At 45.0% G+C, this 12,451-nt stretch overlaps 1 protein-coding gene and 1 pseudogene across 5 annotated transcripts in view; one reads left to right on the top strand and one right to left on the bottom strand.

The window, feature by feature from the left end:
* LOC147022106 (monocyte to macrophage differentiation factor 2-like) overlaps positions 1–12,451 on the bottom strand; it is a 46,683-nt gene that overhangs the window by 9,996 nt on the left and 24,236 nt on the right. The window lies entirely within an intron of this gene.
* Positions 4,215–6,277, top strand: LOC147022107 (uncharacterized; annotated as a pseudogene).

The raw sequence follows: 12,451 nt of genomic DNA, 5'->3' as shown, positions 1-12,451 counted from the left end.
TTGGTCACAGCTCCACATCAGTAGATCCACAACCTCAGTTGCGTCCAGGCAGTTGGTCAACCCATCAACGCAACATCACTAATCAGACTCTACTCGCTAGAGTATTTCATGGACATATGGTGTTCCAAAAAGACCTGGACAACTTTAGTTGTTAATATGTTTAGAACTACAAATTATACTATGATACCCTTTAGTTTATATGATACAGAAACTCATAAAGTTTTGTGCACACCATCAATACACTTCAATATGAGCTCCATTTGTCACGTGAAGGACAACAAAGCAGTACACGAGTTCTTGCCATGTCCTGCTCAGCATATTTGCATTCACCAGTGCATATACAGCTGGAATCTGAGAACGAAGATCCTGCAGGTTTGCCATCTTGGTGTTGCAGACAAAATCTATGACAAACCCCCAGAGCAAAAAAAATCAGAGGGGGGGGGGTATGTCTGGTGATCATGGGGGCCAGGCAGTTGGTTCAGCTCGAACAATCCAGCAACCTGGAATTTTTTCATTCAGGACAGCACAAACAACGAAAGCCCAATGAGGGGGAGTGCCGTCCTGTTGAAAAATGATATCGGGTTTCAGGTCTTCAATATGCGGGAAGGCAAATCCTTCCAACATGTTCATGTAAATTGTTGAGGTCACTGTGTCCTCCACAAAGAAAAACGGACCCACCAAGCTGTCATGGAGAAGGCCACACCACACATTGACCTTTGGACTATTACGTATGTGTTCAATGACCACGTGGGGATTTTCAGAGCCCCAGATCCTCACATTGTGCTGGTTGACCTTCCCTGATACATGAATGCAAGCTTCGTCTGTGAACATGATCTTTTTCAGGTAATCTTCATCATCCTCTATGCGACTGAGCATTTCCAACGCAAACTCCAAGAGTTACCTCCTTAATTTGTGAACCTGAAAACATACTTTCCTTACTTAAACATATATACATATAAATATATATATATATATATATATACACATACACAGGTGGTGGACAAAAAAATAGGACCATGTTTAGGTGTCCTGAAGGTGTCCAAAAAAATAGGTGTCCTGAAGCTCACCTGGATCAGGAGCAAGTCACTCAAACCCCACACAGGCCCCCATAGACCCTGATTTTTTTTTAATGCTATGAACAAACTTTGGTACATCACAGGCGATGAAGGTTGTGGTCAAGTTTCATTGAAATCGTGCATGCAGTTTCAGAGAAGAGAGCAAATACCTATTTTAGGAGATCAAAAACACCCCCATAGACCCATTTAATGAGTGCAGATTTTGATGCAGTTGATAAACTTTGGTACATCAAGGGTGATGAAGGATGTAGTGAAGTTTCATCAAAATTGTGTATGCAGTTTCAGAGAAGAAAGCAGGTCCCTATATTAGCAGGTCAATACCCCCACCCCCCCCACCCCGCCCATCAACCCCCTTAATGAGTGCAGATTTTGATGCGGTCAATACACCATTTTCATCAATACACTTTTCAATAAAAAGTTTCATCAAAATCATGTGTTTGGTTCAAGCGATAATGACTTAAGTGTTTACAAACTCACTCACTCACTCACCTACAGACACAGCTCAATTGCATAAGCTCACCAGTCTAAAGTCCAGATGAGATAAAAATGAAAACACCAATGTAAAGTCGCTTAATGCTTAATAGGGCGTTGGGCCACCATGTGCAGCCAGTTGGGCCCGTTTTCAATAAGCATAGATGTCAAGAAATGCATGATAAGTTATTTATCACGATCATGATCATCTTTGTCAAATGGAGTTTGTTGTTTACACATCGTGCATGCGAACATGCTTCCACGCAAGACAAACCAGCACATCTCCACTGCAGTAATACAGAAGAATTAAAAGGACATCTGTATCATCACAGCAAACAATGAGTCTGGAATGGGTTTTTGCCAGACTGATGGTGTGGAGCATGATTCTTATATCTGCCTCTTCTTGTGTCGAGAACAGATGAATAGTGCGTTAGGCCTCAGGCCTAGGTCACATTTGCCACGGTGGCCGTGGGGTCTCCAAAATCTACGGCCACGAGCAATTATACGGCGGCCGCAGTATTTCCACGGTCACACAATGTAGCAGTCACATATGTTTTTATTTTTCGGGGAGCCGCACGGCGTATTTATAAATTGTGGAGACCAAAAACGTGGTGGTGCCGTACGGTCTTTGATTTGATGTCGCATGGTGACCTTAGGGCGTCCCTGTGGCGGCCATAGAATTTTCAAGGTCGCCTTAAGGTGCCTGCAAGGCGACCGCAGGGGGGCCCTAAGGCAAACGTGCGGCCAGACGGACGGTAACGAGTGGGTATATATACCAGTTCTTTTTTTACTGAAATAAAAATATAACAGTTAGGAACATACCAGTACGTGGTGTCCCCAGAATCCGAATTGAATTCGTTCCAGGAGGCTGTTCGGATTGCAAAAAGTTCGATTCCCAAACTATTTTCCCAATAAGAAACAATGGAGTGAATTAATCTGTTCCTGGACCCCAAGAAAACCCACTTTCAAGACACTTTAAACTGAAATTCCCCATGTTTAAGGTAAAATAAGATGAGTAAATGACCTTCCGTGGCGGTGTGTTGTATGTAAACTGGTACACTCACCAATCCAAAGGTTCACACAGGCTCGAGCTCCAGCCTGGATTCCGATCGCTCGCGCACTCTACGAGCGCTGCCCCCAGGGCAGCTCATCAAACATGATGCCCCCGGAACCACAATCACTTTCATCAAACGCATCGGGTTGAGGTAATCATCTTCTTCTTCTTCTTTCGTCTGCTCCCGTTCGGGGTCGCCACAGCGGATCATCCGTATGATCCGCATAGTTATTTGGCACATGTTTTACGCCGGATGCCCTTCCTGACGCAACCCTGGTCGTCTCTTACGACACAGGGATATGGTACACCTATTTTAACCGGGGTATACACCGGCCCAGTACACTGGTACTCATTTCGCCGACCTCGGAAGGATGACAGGCTGAGTCAACCCCCTGGTGTATTAATTCAGTGGCCCAACGGGGCTTGAACTCAGGACCTTTTGGATCCCAAGCCGCTGCCCTAACCACTGCACCAACACCAGGCTCCGGGCTGAGGTAATCATGGATATTCCAAATTACACCGGTTTTTCTGTGAAATTAAATCCTTGCCCGACAGTCCGTCACACCACGTGATCGGATTGCTTTTTTGTTATTAATTAAAACACAAGATGAGTGAAAAAAAAAACCCAGCACAAATCAAGGTGAAAACACGAGGTAAAGTAACGATCGACACATGAGAGATGCTTTCACGAGGACTTCCACCGATGAACTGAATGGACAAAGCGCGGAGATGCGGCTCGAACAGGTGGGGGAGACGTGTGAACAAACATGATCGCTTCGTTGTGTTCGGTTATTTAAAATGTGTTCGGTTTTTAGGGCAAAATTCATTTTTCACTGATAAGAGATTACGGCAGCCGCACGAATAACGCAAGCCCACCGTACGCCCTACGTACGGTCGATGTGGAACACAACTTCGTCACAACTACAGCATGTCGAATTGCTATGGGCAACGTAATGAAAAAAGTTATAACTCCGCGTTGTCGACCCCTACGGCCTGTAAAAGATAGCCAAACGGCGTTGGGCCTCCCTGAGGCCACCGCACGTTTCTGTCAATTCAGAGGGCGTCCGGCCGCCGTATCCTCGCCGTAGAGCAAATGTGACATAGGCCTTACTTATCGGTAGCATGTAGTCCTTAAAGAGTTACCTCCCATATAATAATTTACTCCAAGGGCTGGGTTTGAGTTGTATACATTTATATGTATAGGGGAAAACCAAGCTGTATATGGTAGTATAGGTCCTCGGCTTAAAAAAAATTGGGTTCTCGCTCGAAATCCCTATAGATTTTGCCCAGCTTGCCCCAACAGTTGCCCGTCGGGCGAGAAACCATACCGGTCATATCTCGTCCATTTCTTGAGCGATTTTGACAAAAACATTTTAAATAGAGGTTTTTTGGGCTGGGGAACACGTTTAAAACAATAAAAATTCGATATGGAGTCTCTATCAAGTGATTCCAATGTCAATCGAGGGAATCAAACCATGTTTATAGGACTATAGGTAAGTACTACCATCACTAGCTTTGATATATTCGTGATTGTCATTTGTCAATGTGTTTTAACATATTTTTTAACCCTTTTTTTAATCTCTTTCTATTTCAGATTGGAACTGACTAACATCATGATGGAAGCGGTCAATCTTAGCGCTGCGACTGATGCTGTGGTTGAGTTTGATGAGGAGCTTTGTATTATATCTGCAAGTGAGACACGACAAGATGCGGTGCTCGCAAGGTTGAAGAAGTTGACGCCTGGTGCTCTATTCAATTATCATGTCACAAATGCATGCAACAAGGGCGACACAAATAGCACCAAAATTGCCAAGCTTAAGGAGAAGCAGAAAGAAGCATTTAAGCAATCTGTGCCCTCTGGTGATGATGCGTCAACCCAGTCACCAACACCTACTACAACTCGTTCACAGTCAAACAGCATGCGAACACTGGCTTGTGTGGCACCTGGTCATGCCACTGTGTACTATCAGTATACATGCGTCATATGTGGCAACAAGTCAGTCAACCATGACGTCACCAAATATCGAATCTGCAAGAGCAACTGAGCAAAGATATTCCTAGATGCGACCGTCTACTTCCAGGATGATGTTTTCCGTCGAACTTGTGACCTTCAAGACGAACATGCTGTGTATGGGGCTGATATTTATTATCACAACCAGTGCATGTGCAAATATATTCAGCAGTATGAACGCTCCAGAACTCTTAGTGCCCCTGTACAACTCAATGCCAAGCAGCAGGTGTGAAATGAGATAGTTGACGAGATTGAGATGGGTCTGAGTGCTGGCAAGGGTTATGAACTTTCTACTATTCGAGACCAGATGAACAGCCGCCTAGGAGGTAAAGGTAATGTCCAGAATAGGGATGTGGAGGTCCTCTACAAGCAGTTCAACGACCTGATAGACTTTGCTTACTCAGATTCTGCAAGAAAATGCCTCATGGTATTCTATGTGCTGGGTAATGAGGCAAATGTACTTGCTGAGCGTATCCGATCAGTGAATCAGTGAGCGTATCCCATGCAATTCGTAGCAGCTCAATTCGGAGTATGCTTGCATGACTACGACTTCGACTTAGATGATCGCTTCTGTGATGCCCAAGATTTAAAGCAAGCCTGGTCAAAGATGAATATCCCAGAGCCCATCCTGCAGTTTTATGGCCATTTGTTTAAGTTCAATCCAGCCACATACAGGGCCACAGTTGACCAAGTAATAACAAGTGACATGTAGGAAGATGTCGATGATGTAGACCAGGAGGAGGAACAGGTGCCACGCAAAGATGGTTCTCTTTCAGTCCAGCGATGTCGGAAAATATAGACCATGTTCCAGCACATGTTCTACATTCACCATTCTGGCAGAAAAAGAACACCAATGTTTGTATTGAATGCCGAGTTTGCCCACAGTCTAGGACGTGGTGGCAAAATCTTTGTCACCTCTCTGAATCGACAGGCGCTGGCCATGAGCTACACTGAACTCCGCCGGTACCAGCATGACATGGCCGCGTTCACTGTCAAACAAAATGAAGCAGACATGAAGTTGCCAGCCCATTTTGACCCAGGGGACTTCACATCAGCAGCAATGGACAACTGGGACCACGAAGGAGCAAATTCATCTGAACATGATACGGTGTGTGTCCTCTACCATCATAAGCCTAAGGCCATCTTATCCAAACCCAAGCGCTCTGACACATCTCTCCCGTCCAAAGGCAGAACCTAGTAACTCACTTCTAATTGATTTGAGAAAACAGAGAAAAACTGCTTTTATATATATTAAAGCCGTATCCATTCGAGAAGATTTGATTATTCCTTTACAGATGTTAGAGCGCTGCCATTTCGATGTTATGTGACTAAAGTGTGGCATCAGATTGGTCCATTGAGATACTAGTTTTTTTGTGGTATTTACCGAATTCTGTAGGAGTTGCTAGGTCCTGCCTTGAGCGTACAAGCTTACGTAGGGAATAAATTACAATAACTTGTACACTAACATGAAGCCTATAACCTAGTAACTCCAAAATTAGTATTAGCTCAGTTTTGATCAAAAAATGAGTTACTAGGTTTTGCCTTTGAACGGAAGATTCTGTAGTTCATGGTCCGAAAGCCCTAAAGGAAGTATTGGCATGTCAGCAGCTATAAGAATTTCGAGAAAATCTGAAATTTCTGCAAGTGCATGAAGTTGCAAGATGATGCCTGCACCAATCCATATCATTAGATTTGATATGGTGGAAGTTTACACAAATTCTTTGTGATGTGGGTGTTAAACTTAATAAATTTGTGTGATATGGCAGTTGTGTAACAGTAAAACCTGTATTCCTTTTTTAGCAAAAACGTATTATTTAAAATAATAAAATGACCAAAGAGATATTGAGGATTACAAATTTCGGACCTGATTTGGTTTCTCTGGAAGAGCTTCAGAGCCACTATCATGTAAACCAGTTCTCAAATCGACTAAATATTGCTTTAAACGTGTTCCCCAGCCCAAAAAACCTCTATTTAAATTTTTTTGTAAAAATCGCTCAAGAAATGGCCGAGATATGACCGGTATGGTTTCTTGCCCGACGGGCAACTTTTGGGGCAAACTGGGCAAAATGTATAGGGATTTCGAGCGAGAACCCAATTTTTTTTAAAGCCTCGGACCTATACTACCATATACAGCTTGGTTTTCCCATATACAACTCTGTCCCAGCCCCAGGAGTAATTGGTTATTATTGGAGTCTTTTCCGTTTAAAAATTCTAGATCCGACCATATGTCTTTATATATCATACATGTGTTACTTTTCTCACACTGATCATTTTGATACCAATTTTGCCTTTCTATCTCAAATGATACAGAAGTTATACCAATTTAATTCAATTGGCTTATAATGATGATTTTAATAGTTACCATAGAAACACAGTAAAATGGGAGTTTTGACCATTTTATTCAAAGTCAAACATAATTATTGGAACAAATATATATATATATATATATATATATATATATATATATATATATTCTTCCAGAAATGCAGTTTGTTGTTATGAAGACAATTTGGCTCCTCAAGGGAGACTTTTCTGCAAGGTATAACACCATTTTCATGGATAAATGCAAATTCCATCAAATAATAAATATGCAAATGAGGTAATTCGCAAATCTGATGTCATAAATGGGTGACCACTTCCATGGTGATCATTTTGATACTAATTTTCCCTTTCCATCTGAAATAGTACGGAAGTTATACGCATTTCATTTAATTGCATTATAAAAGTTACCATAGAAACGCAGCTAAAATGAGTTTTTTTTTTTTTTGCCATTCTATTCAAAGTCAAAATTTATTTTTGGAATAAACACGATATATATATATATATATATATATATATATATATATATATATATATATATTGTTGTGGGGCCGGGTTTCAGTGGCGAGCACGGCCGCTAGGGGGAGCAGTAGATTCGGCTCCACCGAACACCCGGAATTTAGGTCGTACCTTTCAGATAAATCCGAAAGGTCATGGGTCCCTTATCGGACCGAAGATCGCCAATAGGTCGACCACGTGGGATAGGGTCAATTGCCAATTTCAATATACCTAAATACCCACGCAGTCTAACTACCGGGAAGCCACACCCTCGGCCGACTCTGTCCGATCCGAGTCGCAGGTAACGGCTCGGATCCAGCGTAACCAAGCGGAGTTACCAGAGCCGCGTCGGACCAAATGAACAATATTCCGCTTCGCTATTTTCCAACACGCAACATGCTAAGCCAATGAAAGAAACACAGAAACAAGCTGGTACATTCAACAAAAAGGGGAATTTATTAACATCAATAATTGGGGAACGAGGGGGGGGCACGTAAGGGCAGAGTTATCCAAATATAGCAAGGCAAATAATGTACAAGGAACACAGGCACTTAACAGTTTGTACTCATCACACAGGGCCCATGGACACACACACACACACACACACACACACACACACACACACACACACACACACACACACACACACACACACACACACACACACACACACACACACACACACACTCAGAAATGGACCCCGTCGGGTCTTCATTGAAGGCCTCCAGCTCGAGGAAAAGCGAGCTGGAGGCCAGAGCTTGCTTGGACCGGTCTGCCTCGTGCGGTCTTCGACGTTCTGGCTCGGCGGGACTCGAACCCACAACAACGATGCCACTCCAAGCGCCAGGGACGGAGGGTGAAGGACGGACACCAACCAGCACGAGGGCGGACAAGGCAGCGAGCGCCAGCAGGCAAGGCGAGGCGATCCCAGACGATCTGGCAGGCAAACCCCAACCGCCCCCAGTCGGATCACGCCGATCAATTATTCACTCCCGCCCAGGGGGGAGGAGACTCCTCTCGTAACCCCCCCCCCTTACTGGACGGTTTTGGTGCACGATCCACTCGTTGCCCCTGTGATTGGCCAAAATGGGCGCCAAGTCTGCTGATTGGACTGGGGGGGGTGTGGTGGGCATCACGGCGGACCGCCCCTCAAACAGGAAGATGAGTAATATTGTCCTGCATTGGCCAGACAATGGCAAACTTGCTCGCATCTCTCTGATTGGTCAAGAGAGACACCAAGTCCTTCGTTGCACTTCGCCCACCGCGAGCGTTATGGCGTCAGGATGGAGCGAGGCGAAGGTGTTGTTGTTCTGAAAGCGAAGATGTCAAACAAAACCCTGAGTATCAAAATAACTCCGCAGTGCACGAACATTTAATCACCCATTAGACACAGGGGATGGATTCTAACTATACACATACACTTAACGAAATAACTGCGCTATGGGGACCTGTCTGTTGTGTGCTCATGGCTGCCAGATTCGTAACACTAGCCCTCCCCTTTTACAGACACGTCCCGAGTCGTCAAATTTGTGCGTGACCAGCATGTGTAAGTTCTCCCCAAGTACGATTTACCTGCAGATCCCTGAGTGTGACATTTTTTATACGTGGCCCAAAAATAAATAACCTAGTGCACTGCGTAACTAAACTAACAGACTCACACGGAGAGCTTAACTACATTGCCGGTGCTAAGACGAACAAACAGGTGGGTTAAACTTATTTACAATCTTAACTAATATTTACACGAGCCATGGTCCTGGACCTGTCATCTGTGGGATTAAGGCACAACAATGTTACCAGTTTGTGTGGGTTGGTACACAGCAGCTGAAGGTCAGTCGTCCTCAGGGCCTGCTCAAAGGTCCCCCTTGAGTATTCGTTGCAGTGAACCTTCTTCTTTTTATTTCTTTCATACCCCCAGCTACTAGAGGCAACTCACCCTAACACGGCAGGCCATGCACCATCCCACAGGCCATTTGAAGTGGCCTTTATGCAGAATAGGTGGCCAGGCTGCTCAATGCAGTCTCTGGCTCATGGAAATGGAATGAGGAATGGACAGGATGCAAAACACAAGATGGATGATGGGGCTGCCTGCAGGGCAGTCCTTGCAAATGTTTGCTGGATGGTCCTGGCGCACATGGATGGACGGTGAACACGGGCAATGCAAAAAGGGCAGCAGGCATGGGGTCATGACAACGGCAGGCAAATGAGGCAAGGCAAGGCAGATGTGGACCAGCAGCCTCAGCACAACAGGCCGGCATATGAAGCTGGCCGGCCTCTGGTCTGGTCCCGTCAGGTTTGTGGAGGGAGTGCGGTGGTGACGGCCGGTCCGGAAACGGGCTCGGACCTAACCTACTGTCTCCCCCCAACCTATCGCCTTTGCCTGTCTCTGTCCATACCCACTCCCTTAGTTTGCAAAAAGAAAACAACAAAATTTAGCCCCTTTTTATTGTATTTTATTTTATTTTATATATTTTTTTATTATTATTTATTTTTCTCTGTAATTTCGTCTCCCTAACCCCCTTTATCGTCTTTGTCTGGCGAACCTTTCATGTCCATCTACTCCCAACCCCCTAAGATCCTTTTTTGGAGGGGAATAAGGGAGAGACTCGTGTCCTGCCTCGAGGCCCAACAAAATCTCAGAAGAGCCTCCCACATAATTCAGCCATCTTGGGCCCAAGTCACATTTGCTCTACGGCGAGGATATGGCGGCCGTATGCCCTCTGAATTGACAGAAACGTGCGTCGGCCGCAGAGTTTCTGCGGTGGCCTCAGGGTGGCCCTACGCTGTTTGGCTATCTTTTACAGGCCGTAGGGGTCACTGTGGAATTATAATGCGGAGTGATAACTTTTTTCATTTCTACCTTGGCCATAGCAATTCGACATGCCGTAGTTGTGACGTAGTTGTGTTCCACGTCGACCGTATGTAGGGCGTATGGTGGGCTTGCGTTATTCCTGCGGCTGCCGTAGTCTCTTATCAATGAAAAATGAATTTTGCCTGAAAAACCGAATACATTTAAATAAAATCGAACACAACAAAGCGTTCATGTTTGTTCACGTGCGTCTCCCCCACCTGTTCGACCCGCATCTTCGCGCTTTGTTCATTCAGTTCGTCGGTGGAAGTACTCGTGAAAGCATCTCTCGTGTGTCGATCGGTACTTTACCTCGTGTTTTCACCTTGATTTGTGCTGTTTTTTTTGTTTTTTTACTCATCTTGTGTTTTAATTAATAACAAAAAAGCAATCCGATCACGTGGTGTGACGGACTGTTGGGCAAGGATTTAATTTCACAGAAAAACCGGTTGTAATTTGGAATATCCATGATTACCTCAGCCCAATGCGTTTGATGAAAGTGATTGTGGTTCTGGGGGCATCATGTTTGATGAGCTGCCCTGGGGGCAGCGCTCGCAGAGTGCGCGAGCGATCGGAATCCAGGCCGGAGCTCGAGCCTGTGTGAACCTTTGGATTGGTGATTGTACCAGTTTACATACAATACACCACCACCGTAGGTCATTTACTCATCTTATTTTACCTTAATCATGGGGAATTTCAGTTTAAAGTGTCTTGAAAGTGGGTTTTCTTGGGGTCCAGGAACAGATTAATTCACTCCATTATTTCTTATTGGGAAAATAGTTGGGGAATCGAACTTTTTGCAATCCGAACAGCCTCCTGGAACGAATTCAATTCGGATTCTGGGGGCACCACGTACTGGTATATTCCAAACTGTTATATTTTTATTTCAGTAAAAAAAGAACGTATATTTCCCAACCCCCAAAAAATTACGGCGGCCGCACTATTTCCACGGTCGCCTTACGGTGGCCTTGCAGTCTGTGTGACTACCTGAGGGCAACGCAGGGTCGACGCACGGTTCCCCCACGCCCGCCGTGCACCTACGTACGGCCTCCGTGGCAGTCTGCATCGACCGTGCTTCCACCGTGCACTACTGCTAGAGATCGGAGTATAGGTGTTTGCCTATACACAGTGGTGCCCCCAGAATCCCAATTTAATTCATTCCAGGAGGCTGTTCGGATTGCAAAAAGTTCTGATTCCAAAAATATTTTCCCAATAAGAAATAATGGAGTGAATTAATCCGTTCGTGGACCCCAAGAAAACCCACTTTCAAGACACTTTAAACTGGAATTCCCCATGTTTAAGGTAAAATAAGATGAGTAAATGACCTTCGGTGGCGGTGTATTGTATGTAAACTGGTACAATCACCACATCCAAAGGTCCACACAGGCTCGAGCTCCGTCCTGGATTCCGATCGCTTGCGCACTCTGCGAGAGCACTGCCCCAGGGCAGCTCATCAAATGCATCGGGCTGACGTAATCATGGATATTCCAAATTACAACTTGCTTTGCTGTGAAATTCAATCCTTGCCCGACAGTCCGTCACACCACGTGATTGGATTGCTTTTTTTGTTATTAATTAAAACACAAGATGATTAATAAAACAAACATCACAAATGAAGGTGAAAACACGAGGTAAGGCCGAAGTCACATTTGGATCGGCGGCCGGAGGGTTTACAAAATGTACGGGCACGAGCAATTATAAAGCGGCCGCAGTATTTCCATGGTCACACAATGTAGCAGTCATATGTTTTTATTTTTCGGGGAGCTGCACAGCTTATTTATAAATTGTGGAGACCGATAACGTGGGGGTGCCGTACGGTCTTTGATTTGATGTCGCACGGTGACCTTAGAGCGTTCCTGCAGCGGCCATAGAATTTTCAAGGCAGACGCAAGGTGCCTGCAAGGCGACCGCAGGGGGACCACAGTGGGACCCTAAGCCGAACATGCGGCCAGACGGACGGTAATGAATGGGTTAATTTTTTTTTTTTTTTTACCTGTTCTTTTGTTTCGGCTTGTCGAATTTCTACGGCGAACGTAGAAATGAAAAAAGTTATAACTCCGCCTTATAATTCCACGGCGACCTTACGGCCTGTAAAATATAGCCATATGGCGTAGGGCCACCCTGAGGCCACCTCAGTTTCTCTGCAGCCGCCGCACGTTTCTGTCAATTCAGAGGGC

Source organism: Eptatretus burgeri, chromosome 8, assembly GCF_056783735.1.
Source record: "Eptatretus burgeri isolate ZD-2024b chromosome 8, Ebu_testis_v1, whole genome shotgun sequence".
NCBI lineage: Eukaryota > Metazoa > Chordata > Myxini > Myxiniformes > Myxinidae > Eptatretus > Eptatretus burgeri.
This window is presented reverse-complemented; position numbering and strand designations above follow the sequence as displayed.